The sequence below is a fragment of the Leptonychotes weddellii genome, chromosome 14 (assembly GCF_054177405.1).
Source record: "Leptonychotes weddellii isolate Sample4059 chromosome 14, ASM5417740v2, whole genome shotgun sequence".
NCBI classification, from domain to species: domain Eukaryota; kingdom Metazoa; phylum Chordata; class Mammalia; order Carnivora; family Phocidae; genus Leptonychotes; species Leptonychotes weddellii.
Window position 1 is genome coordinate 20,436,499 of NC_138382.1, and position 13,776 is coordinate 20,450,274.

The window sequence follows — 13,776 nt, forward strand, 5'->3', positions numbered from 1 at the left end:
GGTTCCCAACGCTGATCTATTATGATCTTCTGTGCACCCCCATCAGCCACCTATTCCATTAGTATGGCCTTGAACTTTGTCATATCCTGAAATTACTAACTAAGGCATCCCTTATTTAGATCTTGACCTCTTTTCCTTCCAGCTTACAACTACTTTTCTAGCTTCTCTCACCATGGCCATTCTTCCATCTCATCAAGGCCTCCAGATAACTGTCTAGATGCAAGGGATTTTTCAAATACACACAATTTTTTTAAAAGATAGAAGAAAGACTTTGTAATGGAAATGTTTATGTGAACATCTAAAAACAGAGCTCTGGAATTATGGAGAAGGGTAGGAAGGGTATCACAGGGAAAAGTGCAGTACAACCTGCTAGTACTAATTTAGACTGTGCTTCTTATAAAATATGGAATTAATAATCAGAAGCATTGTGTAAATGAAGTCCCTAAATAAATACCCTGTGTGTGTTTGGGGGCTCAGTGGAGAGGTAACACACGCATGAACATGAGCTGATGTAAACAATAGTTCCTGGAGATGATTGTGAGTAAGCTGAAGCAAAAGACTAAAATCAACAATATCACAGGTTTTTATAAAAAGATCTGCCTGCTGCAGAAGAGTCTAAAAATGTGCCTGTAATAAAGTAAGCCTTACTTAACAAAGACAGCAGTGGAAGATGTGATGAACATGAGTCCATATGAAGATTATAAGCCCTACATGTGTTAACAATCTAAATGCATACATTACACCAAAAATTAATACATAAAAGCAGAGGTGATTACGTAGCAGCATGAGAACAAATTAGGTAATATTATGATCTGGAGAATGCAGGACTTCCTTGAGGAAAAAAATCCACCATCAAACCAGTAGAGGAAGACAAAGCATGTTCAGACCTCTGAAGTTTAGACATAGAAATAATGGGAAATAGATGTTGCTCCAGTAAGAACCCAAATCCATAAGTTCCCGTAGCTGCAAAAGACCCAGGGCCAGAAGCAATCCAGAGGTGGACAGCAATCTAGAGAGATATCCAGAGCTACTGCCATTTATCTAATTTCATAAAGCAACCCCTGGAAATCATCCTTAGTATCTTCTATTCTTCATGTACTATTCCAGTTCCTCAGCAACTTCTCTCCCATTTTAACTCATAAATATCCTACTTCTTTCTGAGTTTTCACTGCCACTACCCTTGGATAGCATTGTCTCTGGTCCAGACCACATCAGTAATAATTACTAGATGAGAGCCCTGTATTCAAACATGTTTTCCATGCCAGCAGCATCAGCACTATGTGAGAACTTGCCAGACATGCAGATTCTGAGGCCACAACCCAGACCCCCTGAATTATAATCTGCATTTTAATAAGACTACCAGGTAATTCATATGCACATACAAGTCTGAGAAGCACAGGACCAAAGGACATTAGAAACTTCCTCGCAATTTTATGGGCCAACAGTAGTGTAAAACCAAATTGGCTTCTACTGATCTAAAGGTAAAGAGAAACAAGAGCCCTCACTTGTTAAGAATACATTTAAACCGGGGCGCCTGGGTGGCTCAGTCGGTTAGGCGTCTGCCTTTGGCTCAGGTCATGGTCCCAGGGTCCTGGGGTCGAGCCCCACATCGGGCTCCCTGCTCGGCCTGCTTCTCCCTCTGCCACTCCCCCTGCTTGTATTCCCTCTCTTGCTGTGTCTCTCTCTGTCAAATAAATAAAATCTTAAAAAAAAAAAAGTATACACTTAAACCTTTAAATTCTTCAATAAGAAAGAGTACTCAGAGTTCAATTTGTTAATGTTATTTGTAACTAAGAGTTCTTGAATTGCAGTTTCTGTGGTGTCTGTTTGTGGTTTAACTCCCAAGTGGTGGGAGGGTAGAGACAGGAATTCTCCTGCATCTCCTTGTGGCCCCTAATCTAGCACTATAAACACCAAAAGGACCAATAAATTCTTGCCAGTTAAGCAAGTGGGGTCTTGAGTAACAACAATATAAAGAACCAGGACATCTGTATTAAAAATCTGTGTGTTCAAAAACACAGGTCAACCTCAAAAATATTATGTTGAGGGAAAGAAGCAACACACAGAAAATACACACTGCACTATAATCTCATTTAAATGAAATTCAAGAAAAGGTGAAACTAAGCTATGGTGATAGAAGAGTAAAGAATGGTTACTTCCAGGGAGGGGAGATTATAGCTGAAGAGGAACATTAGGGAGCTTTCTGGGGTGATGGAATATATCTTAATGTGGGTGGTGGTTATATGGATGTACACACATGCAAAAATTCATTGAGTAGTACACTTAAGATGTGTTCATTTTACTCCATGTAAATTATACTTCAATAAGAAAAAACAAAAATAAATAAAATTCATTATATTAAATATGATTTTCATAAAAGGGAAAACTTAGATAAACTTACTTCAGCACAGTATTTTGAAAGTTCATGCTACCAAGTCATGGCCTAAGCCAGAGGTCAGAGAACTACAGCCCATGCGTCACCATATTTTTGTTAAAAAAAAAAAAAAAAGTTGTATTGGAACACAGCCACACCCATTTGTTTATAGAGACTGTATGTTCTCCCAAGCCTAAAATATTTACTATCTGGTGCTTTCCATAAAAAATTTGCCAAGTACTGACCTAGGCCAATAGTTTGTAACTTTTTGGGGATTCATGTTTGTCAGAGAATCCAGTGAAAGCTATAGATTATCTCCTTAAGAAAACACACAGCTTTGGGGCGCCTGGGTGGCTCAGTTGGTTAAGCGACTGCCTTCGGCTCAGGTCATGATCCTGGAGTCCCGGGATCGAGTCCCGCATCGGGCTCCCTGCTCAGCTGGGAGTCTGCTTCTCCCTCTGACCCTCCTCCCTCTCATGCTCCCTGTCTTTCATTCTCTCTCTCTCAAATAAATAAATAAAATCTTTAAAAAAAAAAAAGAAAACACACAGCTTCTTAAATATAAAATGTTACTTACAATCTCAGGAAGTTCCTATACCCTCTGAAGCACAGTCATCATCCCCAACTTAAGACCTCCTATTTGAGGTTTCCATCACCATATATTAAACCACTCTACTGAGAACAGTCCACAGGTTGGCTCTCTGAACCACAAATGATTGAACTTCCACTTCACATTCTCATTTGCTCCATGGAACTACTCATGGTTATAGCCAATAATAAAATTGCAAAGATCACGATACCCAGTCCTGCATCAATCAGTGTGTTTTGTTCTCCTTCTAGGTGACAGTCTATATACTAATTAGCCTTAGAAGTTTTTCTGCAAATGTCTAGTTTGGTACCAAGGTAGTCCAAGAACACTGGAAGTGATGAACTGACGACGGTCCTTAGCCTTAATACTAGAAAAAAGCACAAAGTGATAGCTTACAGACAAGGGGTGAGCAGTGTCACATTCACATGTGAAGAATATTGTCACGTTTATTCAATAGACCAAGAATAGAGAGGAAGTAAAAACATGGGGACCGAACAATGGCGTGTATGTGGATACCCCGAGCTCTTTCACAGCAGGGCCATGCCCACACATCTATTTAGCCCCTGCAGCGCCTTGAACATTGTAGGAAACTAATAAGCAATAAAGAAATGGATAAATTAAACCAATTTATAAAAACAAAAGTCATTATTTTATAAGTGGTTCAGGCTTCCTGGGAGCAACATGATAGTTTGATTTATTTTGCATTACATAAAAAGACGATTATGAGCGGGGAACACTCTTGTGTTTCTGTAATTCTGATTCCATATTAACGTGATCACACAACATATATCAAAGGTCTAGTTGGTGGGAGGCCTGCCAACTTATTAGCACCATTTATTGTTCTGAAAGAAAGCCCTCACAGAGTCATTTGAGGAGGACATGGCGTGTTTTGACCAATTCCTAAATAATAATAATAATAATAATAATAATAATAATAAAGGGTCTTCACACAAAATAAAAACACTCCAGTCAGCATGATCTCTGATCTAATGCTAGTTCTACACGTTTTCATTACTGCCTTCCTAGCTGCTGTATGAACAGTGGGTGACATTCTACAAAAGCTGATTAATGCTAGGATCTCAAATTGCTGAAAATTGAAGGAATGCACCCCATGCTGACAAATTTGTTAATCAAAAAATTGTCATTTCTATCATTGTGCAAGGCTTTAGCCTATCTTATTTTCTTCTCAAATGCCATGTTATATATTCTCCCCTCAATGAGACTGAATGCTTTTTTCCTAACAGTACAAAGGTTTTATGGGTTCATCAAGAGGCTAAATCTCTCTCATTCCAATGATTCAACCACCAAAGTGGAAGGAATATATTTCTGAATACATTTGCTGTTTTTGGTATCAGTTCAATAACAATCCACAGATCTGTGATAACACTGACCTCCTAAGTTTATCAAAAAATCATTTTATTGCCCACGCAATTCTATTTTTAAAGAAAATTAAATGTGCAAATTCATTATTAGGGCCTCAGAGCAGTTGGCATACATCAGGCAATGCAAAGTGGCCATCTCAGTGTGGACAAATGATGACTATCAGAACAACCATATTTAGGAGCCAAAATGGACTCAAAAGAATATAAGGCTGACACCAGTCCCTTTGGCTCCTAAGCCACAGGGTACATGGGCCAAACTCTCCAAGTGGCTGTCACCACCCCTTCCCAGTTGGCTTGAAGTAAAAGTGCACTTCCCTCTCTCATCAGAGGATACTAATAACTTACTCCTCAAAATCCCTTCTCGAGCTCTTCAACCTTTACTTCTCCTACAGGCTAACTGTTGAGAGTAACTATTTGCCAATCCTGCAAAACTAACATTACACTCTCTTAGCATGTCCTACATGGGTAGTCTGGCATCTTAATTTAGAATGAAAATGGAGGTATTGTCTCAAACCTTGTATTTTAATGGCACCACAGAAGACAGGATCTAACACCCTAGGGGATGTATGAAGAGGGGAGTCAGAAGAGAAACGTGCACATAGAGCCAGGATCTTAAATGTCTCTACCTTCAGCAAAAGAATAAATTGTGCTCACCCCAAAAAAGGACACACCACAGAAAGTGCCCATCTCCCCTTCATATTTATAATTATAACTTGGCCCTCACACTGCTTTGTGCCCTAAATTTGCACCACTTGTTTGATCTGAAAAGCCCTAAGTCCAGAATTTTTTTTTTTTAATTTTATTTATTTGACAGAGAAAGATACAGCGAGAGAGGGAACACAAGCAGCGGGAGTGGGAGAGGGAGAAGCAGGCTTCCCGCGGAGCAGGGAGCCCGATGCAGGGCTCGATCCCAGGACCCCGGGACCATGACCTGAGCCGAAGGCAGACGCCTAACGACTGAGCCACCCAGGTGCCCCCAGAATTTCTTTTAAGATGATTCTGATTTAGCAAGGTTGGAGAACCAGGAAGAAGAAAAGACAAATTCTTACTTGAGAAATGTACATTTACCCTGTCCTCCTGGTGTTCCGAAAGGAGCTTGAAACATGACCTGACATTAAAAACTCATAAGCCACATGAGGAAACAAGGCACCGTCAGCAAGAATTGCCAAAAACAAGTGGCAAAGTCAAATGCACAGAGCCTGAAGATATTAGAATTTTTACATACAGAATATAAAATAAGAATATATAATATTTCTAAAGAAATTCCAGAAAATATTGAAAGTATGTGCAAATAATGAAAAACTATCAAACCTGTTTAGGCAGATTTGAAGAGAAAAGAAAAGAAAAGAAGAGAGGGAGGAAAGGAAGGAAGAAAGAAAAAGGAAGGAAGGAAGGAAAGAAATGTAATAATTAAAATGTAGAATTCAGGGACACCTTGGTGGCTGAGTCGGTTAAGCATCTGCCTTCAGCTCAGGTCATGATCCCAGGGTCCTGGAATCGAGCCCCACATCGGGCTCCTTGCTCAGCGGGGAGCCTGCTTCTCCCTCTGCCTGCCACTCCTCCTGCTTGTGCTCTCTCTCTCCCTCTCCCTCTGACAAATAAATAAATACAATCTTTTAAAAAATATATAGAATTCAATTGATGGATTAAATGGCAAATGGCATGCAGTGGAAGAATTAATGAGCTAGAAATCAAGCTGAAGGTTATATGCAGAATGCAAATGTTTACAAATTTGACAAGGTATTGATTCTTCCAAGGTAACTTAATGTTTAAAAAAAATTTAATAAAAAAATTTCAGAGAGAATTTTTGAAGGAAATTGAGAAAACATTTCTAAACATAGTCCAGAAAATGGAACAGGAAAGAATGAAGAATAAAATGTTTAAAAATAAAATGAGGCACTTCTCCCTGTATTTGATAAAAATATAATAGAGAAAGGTGATGTTAGCACAAGAATTGACAGACACATTAATGTCATAGAATGGGTAGCCGTTCTATGTATTCTGATGAGGGAGGAAGCTTACTATTTGATAAAGCTTCTAAACCAACAAGATACTATTTAGAAACATTTCTAATACTATCTAGCAAATAGTATTTGAAGATTGCCCCAGCTCACAGAAGTCATGCCAAATCTTCACTTTACACTGTGCCTGAAATGAGTGAGAATGGATTTTCCCTTCTTGCACCTTTAACATTGAATCTCTTTTCCTAGTAGCCAATGAAATGAATGACCAAAACCTGAGAAAAGTGAAAACATCCACAACTCTTCAACAACAACCCCCCAAAAAGCAAAGGTCATTGAATGTAATACACTTAAAACACCTTTGAAAGGAAATAAATGGATTCTGGAGCTGAGAAAGGTCAGTGTGACTTGGTTCCCAGTTCCACCCACAGCCCCAGAACTGGTGCTGGCAACAAAATGCCGACAATTCTCAGCAATTCCTGCAAATATAAAGAGCAAAATGATCTCTGCACAATGAGTTTGTAAATAATATGACTTTTTCTTTGAAAAGATAAGAAAAAGGAAGGCAAAAAACTATTTAAATATTAACAGCAGATAATAATACATGTAATTATATTTTCTCAGTACATTTTTAGTTCCCAAAGAATAAAATCATAAAAGTTAGTTGAAAAAACACATTTTAAAATAGAAAAAGTGGGTGAATATTTACTTAAATTCAGAGCTTTCAAAGCTTTTTTTTTTTTTAAGATTTGATTTATGCATAAGAGACAGAGACAGAGAGAGAGGCAGAGGGAGAAGCAGGCTCCCCACTGAGCAGGGAGCCCGATGTGGGGCTCGATTCCAGGACCCTGGGATCATGACCTGAGCTGAAGGCAGATGCTTAACCATCTGAGCCACCCAGGTGCCCCAAAGCTTTTATTAAACCAAAAGCAGTGGAAGAAAACATAAAGAAGATTAATATAACTAAATAGTTTTTATAATTCTGAACATAGAAGTTTTTAAATGTAAATGGCAACCTGGAAAAATTCTTGTAATAGCTGTACTAGAAAGTTAGTATCTTCTATATTGAGAGCTCTTAAAAAGAAATAAAACCACTGAAATATGAACATATATTTCACAGAAGAATAGAAGCAAATAATAAACTTAGGATAAACAAATGTTTTATTGGGGTGCCTGGGTGCCTCAGTAGGTTGGGCATCTGCCTTTGGCTCAGGTCATGATCCTGGGGTCTTGAGACTGAGCCCTTGCATTGGGCTACCTGCTCAGCGGGGAGCCTGCTTCTCTCCCTCTGCCCTTCCCCCTGCTCATGCTCTCTCTCTCTCTCTCGAATAAATAAGTAAAATCTTAAAAAACACAAACGTTCTATTAAATGTTCAACTCTGCTATCAAAGAGAAGCAAAGCAAAATGTTAAAGTATAACTTAATTCTATCTAAGAAACAAAAAATTTTTTTTTAAAGATTTTTTTTTTAATTTATTTATTAGAGAGAGAGAGAGTGAGAGAGAGAGCGCAAGAGGGGGAAGGGTTAGAGGGAGAAGCAGACTCCCCGCCGAGCAGGGAGCCCGATGTGGGACTCGATCCCAGGACTCCAGGATCATGACCTGAGCCGAAGGCAGTCGCTTAACCAACTGAGCCACCCAGGCGCCCAGAAACAAAAATTTTTATTTAAAATCATAATAATGCTCAATGCCAGTAAAATGAGGTTAGACTGACACTTTTACATTCTGCTGGAATACATACTGTTACCACTTTCTAGAAAGTTATTTTGCAATATTTATGTTCATGCCCTTGATCCAGTAATTCCACCTCTAAATCTCTATCCTAAGATTTTTCATCATATTACATATAATAACATTCAGAAACCATCCAAATATCTGTTAGTGAGTTTGTAAATAAATTTTATGCAACCATTAAAAATTATTCTTTCAAGGGATATTTAATGAATTCAGAATATTCTTTCAATGTAGTCAATGAAAATAAAAACTACAAAATTATCCTTGTGATCATGGTTCTACTTAAATTATTTTTTTAATATATAGAAAAAAGATTGAAAGAAATACATCACATGTGAATAGTGCTCCTCACTGGGTAGAAGAATTAAGGGCAGTTTTTATTTTTTAAATCTAATTCTATATGTTTTAATTTTTTTAAATATACATTGTTTTGTATTTTAAAAATAAGCATTGTGGGGCGCTTGGGTGGCTCAGTCAGTTAAACGTCTGACTCTTGGTTTCGGCTCAGGTTGTGATCTCAAGGTCATGAGATTGAGCCCCACATCGGACTCCATGTTCAATGTGGAGTCTACTTGTCCCTCTCCCTCCCCCTGCTGCTCTTTTTTTCTTTCTCAAATAAATAAATAAAACCTTTTAAAAATAATAAAATAAAATAAAGTGCTGTAGGGGCGCCTGGGTGGCTCAGTTGGTTAAGCGACTGCCTTCGGCTCAGGTCATGATCCTGGAGTCCCAGGATTGAGTCCCGCATCAGGCTACCTGCTCAGCAGGGAGTCTGCTTCTCCCTCTCCTGCTCCCCCCTCTTGTGCTCTCTCTCTCACTCTCTCAAATAAATAAATAAAATCTTAAAAAAAAATAAAATAAAGTGCTGTATTTAAAAACCCCTCTAGGTTTAAGAGTCAATTTTCAACAAATATATAAGAAATAAAATAAAATATGGATATAATAATCTAATATCTAGAGAGAAAAGAACTGTGTTACCTTAAAAGGAATAAAATGTCTTTGTTACAAAAACCACCATACCTTCAATAGAACCTGAATGGAAAATTTACACTTGAAGAAATGCAAAGAGCTAACATATGAATAAAGATAAAACCAAGTAACCAAAAACGAGAGTATTAAAGGAATCATGCAACATCTTTTTCTCCCTATCAAATCAGTGATGTTCACTTTGTCCCCAGCCCTCAACTCTCCACCCCACCCCAAAGAACAGTGACTAGCAAGAGTATCATGAGCAGGCATTCTCTTCCAACACTGATGGAGTATAACTTAATTCAATCCTTGAAATCATCTGTATTCACATTCACATCTATAAATGTGAATCAAGATTTTAAGGTATTTTCATGTGGTTAGACCTAGAAATCTCCCTTTGGATATTCTAACCTAAATACATAGTCATAAAAGGGGAGGTAGGAACCTCCATGCAGAAAGATCATTGGGGCAGTATTTACTTTCAAATATTAGAAACCGTTAACTGTTTAACACTTGAGAGATGGATAATAAATTCTGCAAACATTAAACTGATGTTAATCACAAGTTTTCAATAATGTAGGAAAGTGTTTGCTAAAATGTTAAAGGCAAAAAAGTTGCTACTATTAAAAAACAAACCTGTGTATTAAAAACAGAAGCAAATATATCCAAATAGTAATAGCTATAATAAAGAAACAAGGAAAATGCAGTGGAATTTTTCTAAACTAAAGGATTAATATTCCAGAGTGAGTGACAACAGGGACCATTTTGGAAATCCCTTCCAAGACTTCATTTCTAGTTTTATCTTTCCATTTAATGTTGACTTATGTCAAAATTATCCAAGGACGAGGACTCAAAAAACTTGAGATAATTCAGAGAAACCACAGCCTGTCGCCAACTTATTCAAGAAATGTTGGCCTTCTTAATTTATTCATACACTTTGCCAATCAGAATTCAATTTGATGACGTTTTTATTGGCCAGCTGCAACCTTTTTTTTTTTTTTTTTTTTTTTTTACTTTTTAATCACAAAGGGTCCTTGGTGTGTTTTTCTACCAAACAAGCTATTACACAATTCACAGCCTATTGACCTTGGGAGGATTCAGGGTATTCTCCCAAATTATTTTGTGTATTGTGTCAGATCCTGCAAGTGCAAAAGGTAGTCTTGCTTTAAAAGTTGCTTAAGGAGACAAGGTTATCACTGTAGAAATATTGGGGAATAAACAGGGTAATGCTACAGGCGTTCAGAGAAGGGGAATCAGTGTAGGCTGAAATAAAGTGGCATTTATTGAGCTCATACTAAATACCAGTCACTGAGAGTTGTGTTTTTTTAATAAACATTCTCTTAATTTTCGTAACGGTTCTCCCTGATAATTATTATGACCCATATTTTATGAGTAAGGTAACTAGGGCTCAGAAAATATATAACTTTCCTAAATTCACATAACTAATACTTCCTCCTCACAATAAGTTGATCAATGACTGGAATCAATTTAGTAGAATATTTCTCTCCTTATAAAGTAGAAAGTCTACATTATTGAAAACTTGTGATTAACATCAGTTTAATTTTTGCAAAATTTATGAGCAGGCTTATATGATTCCATTTTTTCCCCTGCTACTTAAAGAACGCTTCATAGAGAAGGGTTTGAGAGGAAAAAAAAAAAAAGGAATAACATGTCAATACGTAAAAGGATAGATATTCTGTAAACAAATTATAATCCATCCGATACTTCCTCCTCACAATAAGTTGATCAATGACTAGAATCAATTTAGTAGAATATTTTTCTCCTTATACAGTAGAAAGTTTAAGGCATCAAAAATAACCACAGTCTTAATTAAGCAAATATCTAGAGTCTCTCAGTTACTCTTTCCAAAAACACAATATTAAACTGATTCCTGTGCCTTGTGGTTTATGAAATTATAAAGAAGAGAGTGAATTGAAGTGATGGTGTTTCAAACAGATTCTTGAGAAAATATCAAACTCCCAATTCACGTCAGACTCATCATTTGCCCTGTTTTTAACACATTACTGCATCTAAGTACTATTCAATTAGACTTTCCCAGGCTGGTAACATTGGGAAATTTTATTATTTTTTTTTTTATGGACACTGAAATACGAATTTAATAGAATGTGCATATGTCTCAATAAATTGTTCTTATTTTGATTTTTCCTCCCATTTTATTTTCTGGCTACAATCCTTTATTAAACTTCAGAGAACAACCTATGTTAGTATTAAATGTGTATGGGAAACTTTATTTAAAAAGCAAATAAAAAGTTGAAGAAAAGGCAGTAGGCTCTCTCCACAGGGAGTGGTCAAGGTAATAGTTCTGTTTGTCTAGGAGTTGTTTATGCACAGACTCCAGAGCCCTTTGGTCTCCACCCTGGGCAAGACTCACCAGACTCCCTTGGCATGTCCACAAATCAGAATCAGACTCAGACTCAAGGAATTAAAAATATGTCACCCTCCAAATCATCTCACCTCAGAAATAGGAAGAAGCCAACCCTGCTGTCCATGAAGCTTCTTTCTAAATGTTTCCTGTAGGTTGTGGAAGCAGCAGCTGCTGCCCTGAGAGACCAGACACCTTGTCTGAACCCCACACCCCCTCTACTTGGTGAGCCTTCATGTTACTGAAGTCAAACCTCCTCCGTCCCTGCGGAATCCTGTGAATCTGCAGCACCTTCGCACAGTGCCATCTGCTACTGGTCATCTTACTGTGGTGGGTGGGCAATTCCTCCCTCAAAGTGTGGGAAAATGACAGCTACTGAAAAGAGAGTCATTTGATCTTTCCAGAATGGTGGGATAAATGCATGGTATTAACTCTTTCCGTTTGATTTCATCCAATCATGATGGGGAAAGTCTCTAGTTATTTGTTATTGGCCTTGAGGTTCTGAACAAGAGGAGAGAGGGAAAGTGTTCTTCAGATCTTTCTTTGAGTTGTGCCAGAACACACTATGCTTGAAACTGGAAAGTTTAGCTTCTATAACTTACTGTGTGGCAGTTAGCAGGTCACTTAATGGCCCTGAGCCTCAGTTTATTCAACTGACAAATGTGGATAATGAGTGCTTGACGAAACACCAAATAACATAATACAAAGACAATAGAATGCACTCTGTAAACTGATAGGTGATATAAGGTAAGGTATATGTAAATGAGAAGCTTATCCTTAATACCTGTTTCCATGCTTTTTAACAAAGCTGTAATGGCTTTATCTGTAATCTGGCATCCATTAACGGAGAATCCTTGAAAGCTGGAAGTTTACCAAAAGGAAAAAAAAAGAATTACATCTCAATAATCTTTATTTAAAAAAAATAATTTCATACCAAAAGTCTGTGGTTCTTTAGTTTTTCAAATAGCCTCAAAATAGCCAAAGAGGAATTTTGGTAAACAATGCACTTTAATTTTGGTTTATCAACTTTGAGGGACAGCTCAATAAATCAGGCACAAATATTTATCTTTATTTCTTGAATTTCTTTTCTGTAACTTACTGTCTTTATAGAAAATATATTTTCATTTCAAATGATTTTATCAAGCCTTCGGCTATGTCCAAGGAACATGGTTGTATAAGGGTTATGGAATATTCCTGGGTGTGGTCATTTAAAGTTATAGTTTCCATCATCACCAGCATGTTATTAAGCCAAGAATAGTTTTCTATAAAGAAAGCATACGATGACACCATGATCCTTATAAAGATTCTCTATGCTCAACAGACCAGGCTTCAGCTAGAAATTAACAAAGAAATGAAATACAATGAGTCTTACATAGCCTTTGATTTTAGATTTACCACCATATATAATGGGACATAAAAGCTGTTTATATGACACATTCCTTCCCATTGGGTGCACAAAATCAGAAAAGCTAAAAAAGCACCTTACCTGATACCAGATTACACTAGAAGTAGGGATTCTTTCTGAAAGCAAGGCTCAATATAAAGTCTTTATCTTAAAATGTCCTATAAGGAAAGTTTTCATATTGAGAAGCATGATTGAAGAACCCTTAAAAAAGTCACATGTCATAGAAATGTGTATCTTACATAATTACTTGGAACAAAAGAAGAAAACTAAGGCAAAAGCCCTGGAGATGGAGACTTCCCTCCCCATCAGGCATGCCACCTGCAATTTTGAAGCAGGCCGTGAAGGAGTTGGAAGTTGCACCATTTTCCTTACACAGGCAACTGGAAGAAATTAGTGATGTTGCTCCGTGCAGCCATTTCCTCGTTTTCATCTGTGAAATACATATGGATACATTTAACAATGGATTCCTGTATTATTTCCCCTTTTAGGAAACCAGTAAAGACACTGATATCTTCAAAATGATACTAAATGTATTTCACAACAGTTCTTATGGACCCTGTGTACACAGAAATTACATTTGTGATGATTGACAACACATCTGATTTTGCTGCTTGGGATGGAAAAGTCATAATGCCTCATTGCCTTCTGCATCTGACATATATTGACATCAAAGATTCTATTAAAAATTCTGAAAGAAGCCTTGCATACTGTTAGAAACTCTTCTAACTTCATTAGAGCTAGGGATTGGGTGGTTAAAGAGGCAGGTGGAAAACTAAAACTACTTTGGCCACAATTCTACTCTAGAAAAGGGGATTAAGAGCAGGTCAATTATGATATCAGGATGGCTGTTCGAAATTGTCTTGTTTTCTCTTTTCTTCTAGAAATGAGCTAGGATTGCAATGTCCCATTCTGTGGAGCTTGTTGCTTTGACCATGAAGTGTAATCAGTTGCTTTAGGATCCGGCACAGGCTTCACCGCATT